The sequence below is a fragment of the Amblyomma mixtum genome, chromosome 7 (genome assembly GCF_055824585.1).
Source record: "Amblyomma mixtum isolate Tamu chromosome 7, ASM5582458v1, whole genome shotgun sequence".
Classification (NCBI taxonomy): Eukaryota; Metazoa; Arthropoda; class Arachnida; order Ixodida; family Ixodidae; genus Amblyomma; species Amblyomma mixtum.
The window spans coordinates 3,536,652-3,548,993 of NC_143018.1; the positions used below are offsets into that span (position 1 = coordinate 3,536,652).

General features: G+C 51.4%; 1 pseudogene; it reads left to right on the forward strand.

Annotated features, from left to right (window-relative positions):
- Window positions 1-768: 768 nt before the first annotated feature.
- The window catches only part of LOC149334819 (uncharacterized), an 81,802-nt pseudogene continuing 70,228 nt past the window's right edge, over window positions 769-12,342 (forward strand).

The window sequence follows — 12,342 nt, forward strand, 5'->3', positions numbered from 1 at the left end:
CGGGAGGCCTAGGCATTGAGCAAAACAACTCACTCTGCCGAATAATGTTGCATACATTGTGCCTGTCTTCAAAATTACCGCCCTGCACACGTCTGCGAAGGTCATTGTGTGGAATGCGGGCGCAAAAGAGGACAGATGTGCAAAGTAGCCAGAGGGTTAAAGATAACAGGCCGTGCGAGGAGCCCAACTCAACCACAGACTTCCCTGCGGCGTGTTGTGCGGTGCCCCTCCCCTCCCCTGGAGCGCAGACAAGCCTGTTTGTGCGTTTGTGAGTGCGCGCGTGCGCGCCAGCAGGCGGCCTTACTAGCAGCGGACACGACAGACTGCGTAACGGCTCGAGGTGGCGGGGCAGCCGGCGGCTGGCACCTGGCAAGCTCCCAGCAGAGGAGGCGGGACACTGGCTTCAGGGAAGCGTTGCCCTCTGAGGGACACCTCATCCCCTTTGACGCATCCCCAACAAGGCCATCGGCCGTCATGTCGTAATGGCCGCGGCTTTTTGAGAATTTCATGGGCGCTCTAAGTCGGCTGCATGAGCAGCGACGGCGAAAAACGGTTGGGCGAGGATGACTTCGGCACAAAGAAAGGAAATCCCCATAGAGACACAGCGGCTGCAGAAAAGACAACAGAAACAAAACAAGCAGAGAGGGTGAAGTGAACCGAGGCATGATCGCGCTAGTCTATAGTCGGCGAAGCCAGACCTCAGGGGACCATAGCCAACTGATCGCCAGCCGAGACGGCCAAGTAGCTGAGGTCTCTACCTTCTTAGCAATGCCAGCCACGACGACTAGGAGAACCGATCGTGTCAAGCTCGAAGCCCCAAGTCAGCGGTCGCCGGACTGCTGGACCGTCACAGTGCTGAGCACCACCCCGCCTGAGCAGCCAGGAGCAAGGCACCTGTTGGACGAACTAGACCGACTCCTCACACAAGCCAGCGGTGAGCGGCACCCGCAGTTCCGACTTCAGGCGGAGCGTCAATAAATAAGGTTGGCCCGGAGGTGTTGTGTGTTGGCTCAGTTCTCCTCGCTTCAGCAGGACCGGCAGACAGAAACAAATTAGGTTGCTTTGTGACTGACCCCCGACGGTTTGGAATGTCACACGTGCTGTTACTTCACGAAGTACGAGCCTATCATACGCATCACCGTCTTTGGTCACGCAAAATGTTCCTGGTTCGCCTGGGTGGGTGTGATGTGCACACCACACTGTCGAGGAATTTTTGGAACGCTGCGTGTCGGCAGTGGTGTGTCGGACAGCGGAGCGCCGTGCGTGCCAGCCCCGCGTTGCGCGTGTGCGCGTGCCTATGGTGTACGCGAGGCAGGCACGAGGCGCGGAAGGCTGCCGTGTCAGACAACCGAGGTGTTGAGGAAGACAACGCAGTACAAGTCTGGTCATTCAAGCGCGGAAGTGGCAGCTGTCGGACGTTGGTTTCGAACTGCCAGTGGCTTCCCATCGATCATCGACGCAAGACTATTGAGCGTCATTCAAGCGTGGAGGTGGCAGTCGTCAGACTTCGGGTCTGTGCTGCCGTGGACTTCGCTTGAATCAACGACGCAGGCCTACTGCGATCGCCACTTTGCTGCCAAGGCTTCCTTCGATAGGCTGCACAAGCCTACGTTGTTTTGGAACGCCGTCGACAGGACCTGGCTACGGTTTTCCTGCTGCAGCTGCGCAGTTCTTGGGGGCGGCTGACAGGAGTTCCTCAGCGTCTCCCATGTCCATCTCCGTTCTTCTGCGCCTAGTTCTCTACCACCGCTTCCCTGGACGCAACGCCAGCGACGCATCGCAAGTCGACAACCCGCGTCTCGCTACCTGCAAGGCATTATGGCTCCACCTGGGACGCTTTGTATCCGGTGAACTCTCTTTTTTATCCGTAGTGTTGTACGCGTTTCTAGTGTGTGTTTTCCTCGTGTTTTCGTTTCTTTTATTGGCTCTTTTCCTTTAAAGTATAAACACGGCTTCATTTTGTTATGCGAAGTATATTTCTGCCTTTACAAGGCAGAAATAAAGAATTTGAATTTGAATTTGAATATTAACGTAGGTTTCGGGCCTTCCCGCGACGCCCGGCGGTGGCCACCATTGACCTTGAAGTGAGATCACGTGATGTGACGTCACGTGATGACGTCACACCGGCTGCAGATGGGGCCTCATATCGCGCCGTCGGACGTCGCCCGGCGGAGGCCTCCACGTTTCGGTTCGCGCCGTCGCGCGCGACGCGGCGGCGGCGCCACCATCGCTGCATCACGTGATATGTGACGTCACGCCAGGGATGAAGCGGCGCGCGCCCGCCGTCTCGTCAGTCTCTGTGCCCGCAACCGCGCCAGCGTCTTTGCGCCGGGCGTGTATGCGGTCAAGAAGTGACGTGCAAACCAACAGTCATGCATTTACGGACCATAAGAGTGTGTTTGTCGGGCTGCAAAGAATAAAGTACGACGATTAACCTAAAACCACGTCTCCGTTACTTAGCCCCATCCACACTGAGGCAGCTGCTTAACATGCTTCGCATCAACTGGGCTTAACCTTGATAAGCCTCCAATTTTTTGTTTAATTCGGTTGTTTTCTTCTTCGAACCTGCACGCGAAAGCGTTCCCCTTCAGCAGTCAGGGACGCGTCAGCCCTATTCGCTACAGTGGGACAGGACTAGGTTGGTTTGGTTGGTTTATTGGGTTTAACGTCCCGAAGCAACTCAGGCTATGAGGGACGCCGTAATGAAGGGCTCCGGAAATTTCGACCACCTGGGGTTCTTTAACGTGCACTGACATCGCACAGCACACGGGCCTCTAGAATTTCGCCTCCATCGAAATTCAGCCGCCACGGCCGGGATCGAACCCGCGTCTTTCGGGTCAGCAGCCGAGCGCCGTAACCACTGGGCCACCGCGGCGGGGACAGGACTATGTGGCGTTGGTGATGTGGATAGTGTGAATTTCTCGAGACGATGGCGAAGCAGCAACCAGAGCGAAGATTCAGTATTGTTTGCAACGAAAAGCCGACTGGGGCAGCCGTACAGCTCAAAGCGCGCAGTACAGCGTCGCCATCGTCCTGAGCATTTCACGGTCTTCTATCCGTAAGTAGAGACAAGAGAGGCAACTGATGTGTACGGCCATAGTCGTTATTTGAATGTTCTCCGTAGATCAGCGCTTCTGAGAGCAAGATTGAGCTTTGTCAGCTTCACCTTCGTGAATATTCGTTCCATTGGCGCTGGCCTCCGGTGCTTGAAGCTCCATCTATCATTCTTAAAATTGCCGGCGATTTAAAGGAGCCATCATGGTGGCATAAGGACATGAGACTATAGCAGTTTCGCAGTAGGGTTTCAGGCGGCCAGAGTGGACAGTTTCATGACAACGGCAACAGGGATCTGACGAGGACGTGAGGGGCTTCGACGAGGTGACTCCGTAGGTTTGCTCAAGGACGCGATAGGGGACCTGGTATGTGGTCACACGCCTGAGGTAGAGAACGGCACCCAATGCCAAACAAGGCAGTCGGGACGATAAGAAGGCTGTAGATGGGCAGAAGTGGCACGGGTTCTTTTCTGACTGTGCTGGTCGTGAGCTGCAAATTTACGGCCGATTTGACGGAATTCTTCGGAATACGTTGCAGCTTGGGAAAGGATTGTAAATCCGGATGCATCGGGTCGATCAGAGAGCATGGTGCTCATTATGTACGAAGGCCCATGGCTCTACAGCAGAAAATACCGCGGAAATCCGGCATTGGCTTACGTGAGAGTTGTAAGTGGATGTTGCGTATTGTAAAACTGGTCCCAGTTTGAGTGATGGGATGAAAATACTTGTCCATCATGTTGCCGAGGGTCTCATTAAAGCGCTCTTTCATGCCGTACGTCTGTAGATGGTACGAAAGCGTTGTGTAGCGAACGATATGATGCTCCTGAAGAAAGTCTTCCAAGGCGTCGGAGAAGAAGACGCGACCCCAACCGCTAAGCAACTCTTGGGGAGCTCCTGTGGCGTAGAATTATATTCTGGAGTATGAAACCAGCGACGTCATGGACCGTCGAGGCTGTCAACGACAGAGATCCCGCAAAGCGCGTCAGATTATAGGTGGTGGCAATGGTACAGCTGTTCTGTGCAGAAGTGCTGGGAAGTGAACCATAAAGGACGATTCCAACGCTGTTGAATGGCAGGGCTAGACAAAGTAATGGCTGCATAGCAGAAGGAGCGTGCGGTGGTTGGTTCGTTGGGCGCTGAATTTCGAGACAACAGCGGTCGTACGTACTGGCGGACGAAACTGTACATGCCCGCCAGTAGTACCCCGGCCGCAGGCTGGTAAACATTTTCAGTAGGCCGGGATGGGCGCTTATCCCGTAGCCTTGATAACCGACGCAAATGATGGAGCGAAAATGCCGTGAAATGACTTGAAGCCATTTGCGACAACCCGGTAGATAGTTCAGATGGTAAAGCAGCTTAACAGGTAAGAAAAATTTATGGGCTTGAGTCATAACCAGCGGTTCGCTAAGAACTCCAAATTTGAAACAACCCAGGGATCCTTGCCCTGCTGAGAAGCCTTATGAACGGTGTCAAGAGAAGAAGGAGTCGAGCCGGATACAGACGTAGATCAGCATCAGGGAATACATGGAAGCGACATAGGGCGACAGCATCTGGGTGCGTATGACCGGAGTAATGAATCAAACGAATCTCGCACTCTTGTAAACAAAGCCCTAAGATCGAGGCAGCGGGAAGCATCTTCGAGAGAAGGCCGCCAGCAGCAAGCATGTTGAGCTGTGATAACATAAAATGGACGCCCACATAAATAAGGGAGAAAGATTGTCATCCCACAAACATGCCGCAAACGTTCTTATTTTGTGAACTAATAATTAGTCTCGGCTTTCGTGAGTGCGCGGCTGGCGTAAGCAACGACGTGGTTTGCGCTGAGTGAAATCAACATCAGTACCCCTGGCGTCTGTGTGAAGTTTTGTAGGAGCGTAAAGATCGAAATTATGCAAGAACAGTCAGGACGTGAGTAACGGGCGCAGCGTTGTAACAGCTTCGCCTCACGCAGGAGTACAAAAGCTTTCTGCTTAGCTATTGATAATCCTGCCCTGACGATAAAACAAGGAGTGAAATTTAAAATTGCACTCAAGCTATCAAGTCCTTATGGCTACCTCACAAGTGTAGTGGACAGGCTTCCGGAAACCAGAACGGAGATTTCTGACTAATCAAAGCAGTAGGCAAGGTATCTTCTCATTTCGCATTTCTGCTGTCATCCTGCACAATGCTATTTAGAGCAGATGCTTTTGGATCAGCCTTCACGAAGGCTAACAGACTGAAGTCAACAGGGTATGTTCGACGCGCATCCAGACTGAATAACAGGACACACAAATAAATCTGCTCGTTTCAATGTAGCCTCAACTTCTAGCTGGCAAACTTCTCAACAAAGTTTCCTTCAGAATGGGCTGTAAGGTCAAGCTGAGCAAATTGTGAACTAAGGTAGATTCTTCCATTTCGTTTAAGGTACCAGGGGATTCAAGCTTAGTGCTTTTTAACGAAAATTTAGTCAGGATTGAAATATCATAGAGACCACCCCTTAATCGTGCAACGTGGCGGTTTATCTGTGGTGGCCTTTTAAGGTTGCCTGTAAGTTAGCTTTATTTGGTGTGACTATTGCTGTAGGCTGCTAAATTTTGTTTTTTCGGGGATGCAAGGCATTTGTAGTGCCCAATACCCTGGCGGCTCTCAGGTTGATTCATTACACTGACCAGGGAGTGGTGCAGTGTTGTGTGATCGGTTTCGACTACAGCCTACATTGCTAGAGGCTTAGAACTGATTAATTGTCGCAGAGAAGAGCAAGGCCCCCATGCAGATCCAGTCCTAATATCTCTGCGGCAAGTGACTGCGACCATTGGCTGGCCGACATTATCCTGGCCCTGGAGCAGGTGTCGTCAATGGAGACCTCCAACAAGGGCAAACTTTACATGTGGGACATATCGTTAGGCGTCAACAGACGCGTCCCCTAAGAGGCGTTCGAGTGGCACCAACATCCAGCATGCCGCCAAGGTGGCGGTGCCACAGTGGTAGGGTCTTTTTTTTAGAGGGCAGCTCTTTGGCGCCCGTTTCTTCGTTTAGCGGCGTCGCCATTGCCAACGCTGTCGCCGTTGTAACCAGCAGTGGACACCTAAATCATGTTTTCAGCTGCAAAACCAATGAAGCGGGAACTTGGAAAGCAAAGGAAAGGCGCATAACTGCCCTCTTTGAACGGAAGACCCTTCAGTCGTACTTTAAGCTACGCGGCGGGAGTGAGAGATGTGCGCTGCATGCTTTGGCATTGACAACGTTGTGCAATTTTAAGGAAAGGAAGTGGCTCCCTTGGTCAGTGGACGCCTGAATCACGCTTATAGGTACGAGGGGGATCAGAGAGATGCGGGCTGCAGGCATTGACAACTTTGTGCCAGAAACCTCGCACTGAAGCCATAGGCCGCCGGCGTTCATTGTGTTCATTGGCGTTGGCGTTGGCAAAGGTTGATAATCCGATCATTTCAAGGAAAGGAAGTGCATATAATTGGCTTCCTGGGTCAGCGGACGCCTGACTCGCGCTTATAGGTAATTGGGGGGATGAGAGAGAGAGGTTTGGGTTGCATGCGTTAGCACTGATAATGGTGACCGAACTGTCACGATCAACCATTAATAACCACCTGCCACAGTGGCTGGATGGGTGAGGATTTTAATGTACATATAAAGACAAAGGAATTTTTTTACCACTTATCAGGAACACCTCGTTACTCTCGCTCGTAACGCCTCCCGCGGCTGTGACAACCTCGCGAAATACTTGCATAGACCTCGCCTTCGAGAACCAGGCATTGGTGCAGCAAATCGAGCATATATCCATATATTTCTCCGACCACAAACCTTCGTTCATCACAAGCAAGAACTGTTAGTGTAGTGTTTCTTAAAGAAAGAAAATGTGCGAAAAATAACATATTGTCTGTAGTTGAACATACACGTCTTGCTCAAATTCTTTGCCTCAGCCTATTGAAAAGCTAAAACAGCTGATGAGCTGCGCCGAAATTTTTGCATTATGAAGTAACGTAATCGTCGCCAATTATTCTTTTTTGCGGCAGAAAGAGTTCGGCGACCGAAGCTTTGGCGAGGCGAATGCTGTGTTGGCTGACCACTCGGGGCTAACCAGATCGCTGGGAAAAGTTGAAATTTATTTTTTGATTAAAGGAAATGACGCGTTATCTGTATCACATATCACGGTGGACGCCTGAGCCGCGCCGTGAGGAAAGGGGTGAATGAGAGAGCGAAAGGAGAAAGAGAGATAGACGTGCCGTAGTTGAAGGCTCAGGGCTAATTTCGGCCTCCTGGGGACCTTTAACATGCATTAACATTGCACAGCACAAGGGTAGAAGTGTTCCCAACCATGTGAAATGGTGGCAGCAAAAGAAAGGAGCCATAACTTTCCTAAGGCTCCCGGCTAACCAACCTGTCTGAAAGCCATCCGTCCCTATTTCCTGGAACGAAAACGACGGCTTATATCCCCTCGCATCTCTACGAAGCGCTGCAGTTCGAAGCTGGTGACTGTGTGGACACGGTACTTCTAGTTAACGCTGGTCAATGACCGATGTAATCAGGACCTGCTATTCATGATGCTGAATTGTCTTCTCCTCCTAAATAGCTGGAAATCTGCGACCGAATCGACTTCGCGGTCTGTATAGCGGACTGTCGGCACTATAAATGCTGCAAAGCGGCCGCGATATAGCTTGCTTCGGTGCTCACCTCCCCAAGACAATTTGAGGCACCCTTCGACTGGGCATTGATAAAGTTCGAAGACTTCCAGCTAGGAAACCGGCGATCTAGCACTGTTTTTGAGCATAGGAACTGCGTGTGTGCCAGGCATCGTATTTATTACAGACTTTCCCTGCTCTCTCACGTGCTCCTACAAAATGTAAAACCAACCCTGCTCTCTTCAAAGCCGGGACCTCCTTGAAAAATGACAGGACCGGTCTTTCGGCACAGAATCCTTGCACTTCGACGTGACTGAGTCTAACCAGTGGAAATAAGTGCCCACATCTGGAAAGGGGTCTTCATATACACCAGTGCACCTAGAAAAACCTTGTTACGTGCGCTAGGCGGGCAGCCGCTGGAGTCACTATCAGGGGGCACGCTCGTGCTGGAAGTTTCATAACACTACAGCAGTGTTCCTTTGACATCATTTTTGGAAAATAACCTTATTTTGAGCACACTGTGAGCATTCAAGTCCGCTTCCGCTTGATCTCGCTTTCCGTGTGCAAGACCTTGCCACAACAAGGTACAACAAGGCGGTATGCTGTTTTGTTCGGTGCGAAGTTCTTCTTCACTATGACAACATTATGTTCGCAGAACTAAGGCAATCCACGATTTCCAGATTGACTTAGTCATCGACAGAACGAGAAAAATTTCTGGCTGTGTCTTCTCGAGTAAAAAAAAAAAGAAACACGGTGTTCGTTATAAACAAAGCTCATCCAAAAATACCAACAGCTGATGAGAAGGCAGGACGATCATTTTGAATGTAATTACTGAAATGACCAATGCGGTCGTTCTCTAAGAATGATCATTTAGGATCCCTGTTACGCAGTCCGGCGATTCCTGCATGGTTTCAGTCCGCTGCAAAATATATTTCCAAAGCTGTCATTTTTCTCGATCGATATCAAGAGCCACGGAGGAGCGTTGTTTCGACAGTGTTTGTGGCAGAGTGTCCTCTAACCTTCTCGAAATCATGTCCGTTTCGTATTTCCCGTGTCTGGATTGCGGCGAACACGTGCCTGAAATAGTTGGAGACGCACGGTTGACTATACTGCTCTTCTTCCAAGGCAGCTGAGTGAAAAATACAACAGAACTGTTGCTTCACAAAATCGGCGCAAATGCCTCTAACAAGTGGCTAGCGGGGATTAAAGTGGACTCCTGACAGCGAAAATCATAACTCTACGCGATCCTAGATAGCCAACAGTTCACTGTAGAAAACTTTCCGAGTAAAAAATGGCGGCGCCTCAGTTAATGAGCGGGACTATCTGTCTTCGATTCCGCAGCCAAGGCCCAGGGATCAGCGTACTCGGCTGTTTAGCCCGAGAACGCAGTATCCCGGCTGCGGCAGCCTCGTCTTCCTGGAGGCGAAAGGCTAGGCGCCCGTGTACAGTGCATGGTAAGGAACGCTATGGATGGTAGACATTAATCCGCAGCCGTCCACTGCGGTGTTACATCATACCACATGTCAGTTTCAGACGTTAAAGCCCCTATACCATACCGTCACGTAGTGGTGACTGCAGTCCGGCGAGAAGGAAAATAGCGAGAATGGGTTCCAAACGAAACTATTGAATTTGTGTGGACTTCCGCCCGCAAACAACTGAATGACTCGGCGGCAGTTTAGGAACAGGCGTGCTTGGCGGTCGTCGAAACGAATTCCCGCCGCTCTCGGCTGTGCTCAGTTCAAAGCTGATAGCGAACTTTATAGATAAAGCATGCAAAGTTACTAGAACACTCTGGGACAACAGTTGAATCGGCTCCACATAGATGCGACCAATAGATATAAGTCTGATCACATCTTGCATCACAAACAAATCAATAAAGCGGCGTGCCGGCAGCTTTGAAGAATGAACAAGCACTACAAGAATTCCCGGCAGTACTCCCCTCTCAAAAAAACATTGAACCGATGCTTTAAAACATAAGGCAACTACAAATAAATAAAACGGATTGTGAAAAAATAAACACTGAGTGAGGAAACACAGCGTACTTTAGCGCGTATAACAGGGCTTTAGATGGATGACAGGGAACACTTCTGGTCCAAAGCGGCGTCGCTAGGATGCAGTCACTTCTTCAGGAAAAACTTCATCGTCCAGTTCACATAGCCGGCGAAAACTTTTGTATGGACCGAAATAGTAGCGCAAAAGCTTTTCACTGAATCCGTGACGGCGACGTTCTTCTTCGTGAGGACAACATTCTGCACACAGAACGAAAGCAATCCTCGCTTGAACGAAGCGGGAGGTGAAGAAACCTTGCCTTCCAAGTACTTGATGAGGCGTTTTAGGTAAGGGTCTGAGCGTTGCTGCTATGCAAAAGAGCTGTAGCTGATGGGTCCCAGGAAGGCGTCCTCATCGTCGTCCGGCGGTGGTGCATCTACAGGGGCTCGTAACAGGCAGTCTGCCTCAGAGTGCTTGCGTCCGGACTTGTAAAGGACGGTGACGTCAAACTCCTGGAGCCGCAGGCTCCATCCAGCGAGGCGGCCGGAGGGGTTCTTCAAACTGCCGAGCAATCACAGTGCGTGCTGATCGGTGACCACCTAGAACGGTCGTCCGTACAGGTAGGGGCGGAATTTCGACGTAGCCCAGATGATGGCAAGGCACTTTTTCTGAGTTGTTGAATAGTTAGCCTCAGCCTTGGACAGTGAACGGCTAGCGTATGCGATTAATTTCTCCAGTCCGTCGGTTTTTTGAACGAGGACGGCGCCGAGGACCACACTGCTTGCTTCGGTATGAATTTGAGTCTCGGCGTTTCCATCAAAGTGCCCGAGGGTGGGTTGGAACTGTAAATGGCGCAGAAGTTCCTTGAAGGATTCCGCTTGCGGCGCTTGTCAATTATATGGCACGTATGCCCTTGTCAGTTGGGTCAAAGGCTCAGAAATGCCCGGAAAGTTCTTTACAAATGATTGATAATATGCGCAGAGTAGACGATGCGGGGGAGAGGGTAGACGCCCTTCTTCGTTATGCTTTCATCCGGCGGTAATCGACGAAGAATCGGAGCGCGCCGTCTTTCTTGTTCACTAGAACAACCGGCGCTGCCCAGGGGCTGTTTGATGGCTGGATGACGTCGTCGCGAAGCATTTCATGCACTTGGTCCCGGATGGCTTGTCGTTCTCGCGGCGACAAATGGAAGGGGCTCTGGTCAGAAGGTCCGGAGTACAGGTCAGTTACAAGGCGATGCTTGACAATCGGAGTTTGTCGGACTTTGGGCGATGAGGAGAAACACTCGCTGTAGCTTCGAAGCAGATTGCGGATCTGGTCTTGTGTGTTCCGGGACTGGGCTGATTTGATGTCGCAGATATGCTTGTGAACCTGATTAGGTGAATCTTCTGGAACTCGTTCGGAGAGGGCAAAGGCGTCGTGAAGATCGGATAGTTCGTCCAAGAAAGCAGTCGTCGTTCCCTTGTTAACGTGCCGGTATTGATGGCTGAAGTTCGTCAGCAGCACGCCAGCTTGTCCATTCCGAAAATGAGCAATGCCTCTAGCGATGCCGATTCCTCGCTCTAGGGTCAACTCCATGTTCCCCTCGGTGAGATCTTCTGTTTCGTGCATCAGTGGCACCTAAGGTGACTATAACGCTTGATCGGGGTGCGACGTCCACTTGTTCATCCCTGATACTCAGGGCAACATGCTTCTCCATGGTTGTCTTTGAAGGGACGACCTCATTCGTCGAAAGCATGATTAACTTGGATTGCAGGATGATGATCGCCTGATGCTCCTTACGAAAATTCACACCCAAGATCAATTCGCGGGAACATTGCTGTGGCACAACGAATTTCACGGGATTAGTATGTCTTTTGACGTTCGCTCGCGCTGTGCATCGTCCCAATGGAGTAATGAGGTGGCCTCCTGCGGTGCGGACTTTGGGCCGCCCCAAGCGGTTGTGGCCTTTTTCATCTGAGCAGCGAATGTTTCGCTCATCGCTGAATAATCGGCTCCTGTGTCAACTAGAGCCGTAACTGTACAGCCATCGATAGCCACACTTTCAAGTCCGATGTCCTAGCTCTTGCGTTGCACGTCGTCCTTGGCGTCTGGTCACGGCTTCGTCGGGCATGAGAACCATGGGTAGGGCGTGTCATGGATGCTTTACTCGGCGGCGGCGTCACTGTCAAGTCAGATAGCGTCATGGCTGAGCTCCTGTTTGTATGTGGCATAGGCGCAGTGGGTGCGGCGTCTTCATAGGACAAGGTCGTTGGAGGATATTCGTCCTTTCCTCCAGCGACCCAGGTTGTTTCAGCTTCCTCTACCGGGGCTAGGAGACCTTCCTCGGACAGCCACAGTGTGGCTGCGGCTTCGTGATGCAAAACGTGTGCTGGACGGCGACGGCAAGCCGGACAGACGGCATGAAGACACATACTCCCTTGTGCACAGGTTGTCGTCGATTTCCCGTGATCGCCGGCCGGGAAGTGGTCGCGAGGAGTCGATCTCGAAACCCCGCAGGCCAATGTGTGTGTGCGGGCAGTGGCGAAGTATGCGCCCTGCATGGCAACAATGGAAACGCAGGGGGCGGCTGTCGGGAGTCCTCCATTAATCGCATTTCCCAGAGCGCTTGCGTCGCTCGTAAGGTGGGTTACTTGCCACATAGCGCTAAAAAGACACGGACACAAGAGAGACACACAGGACAGGCG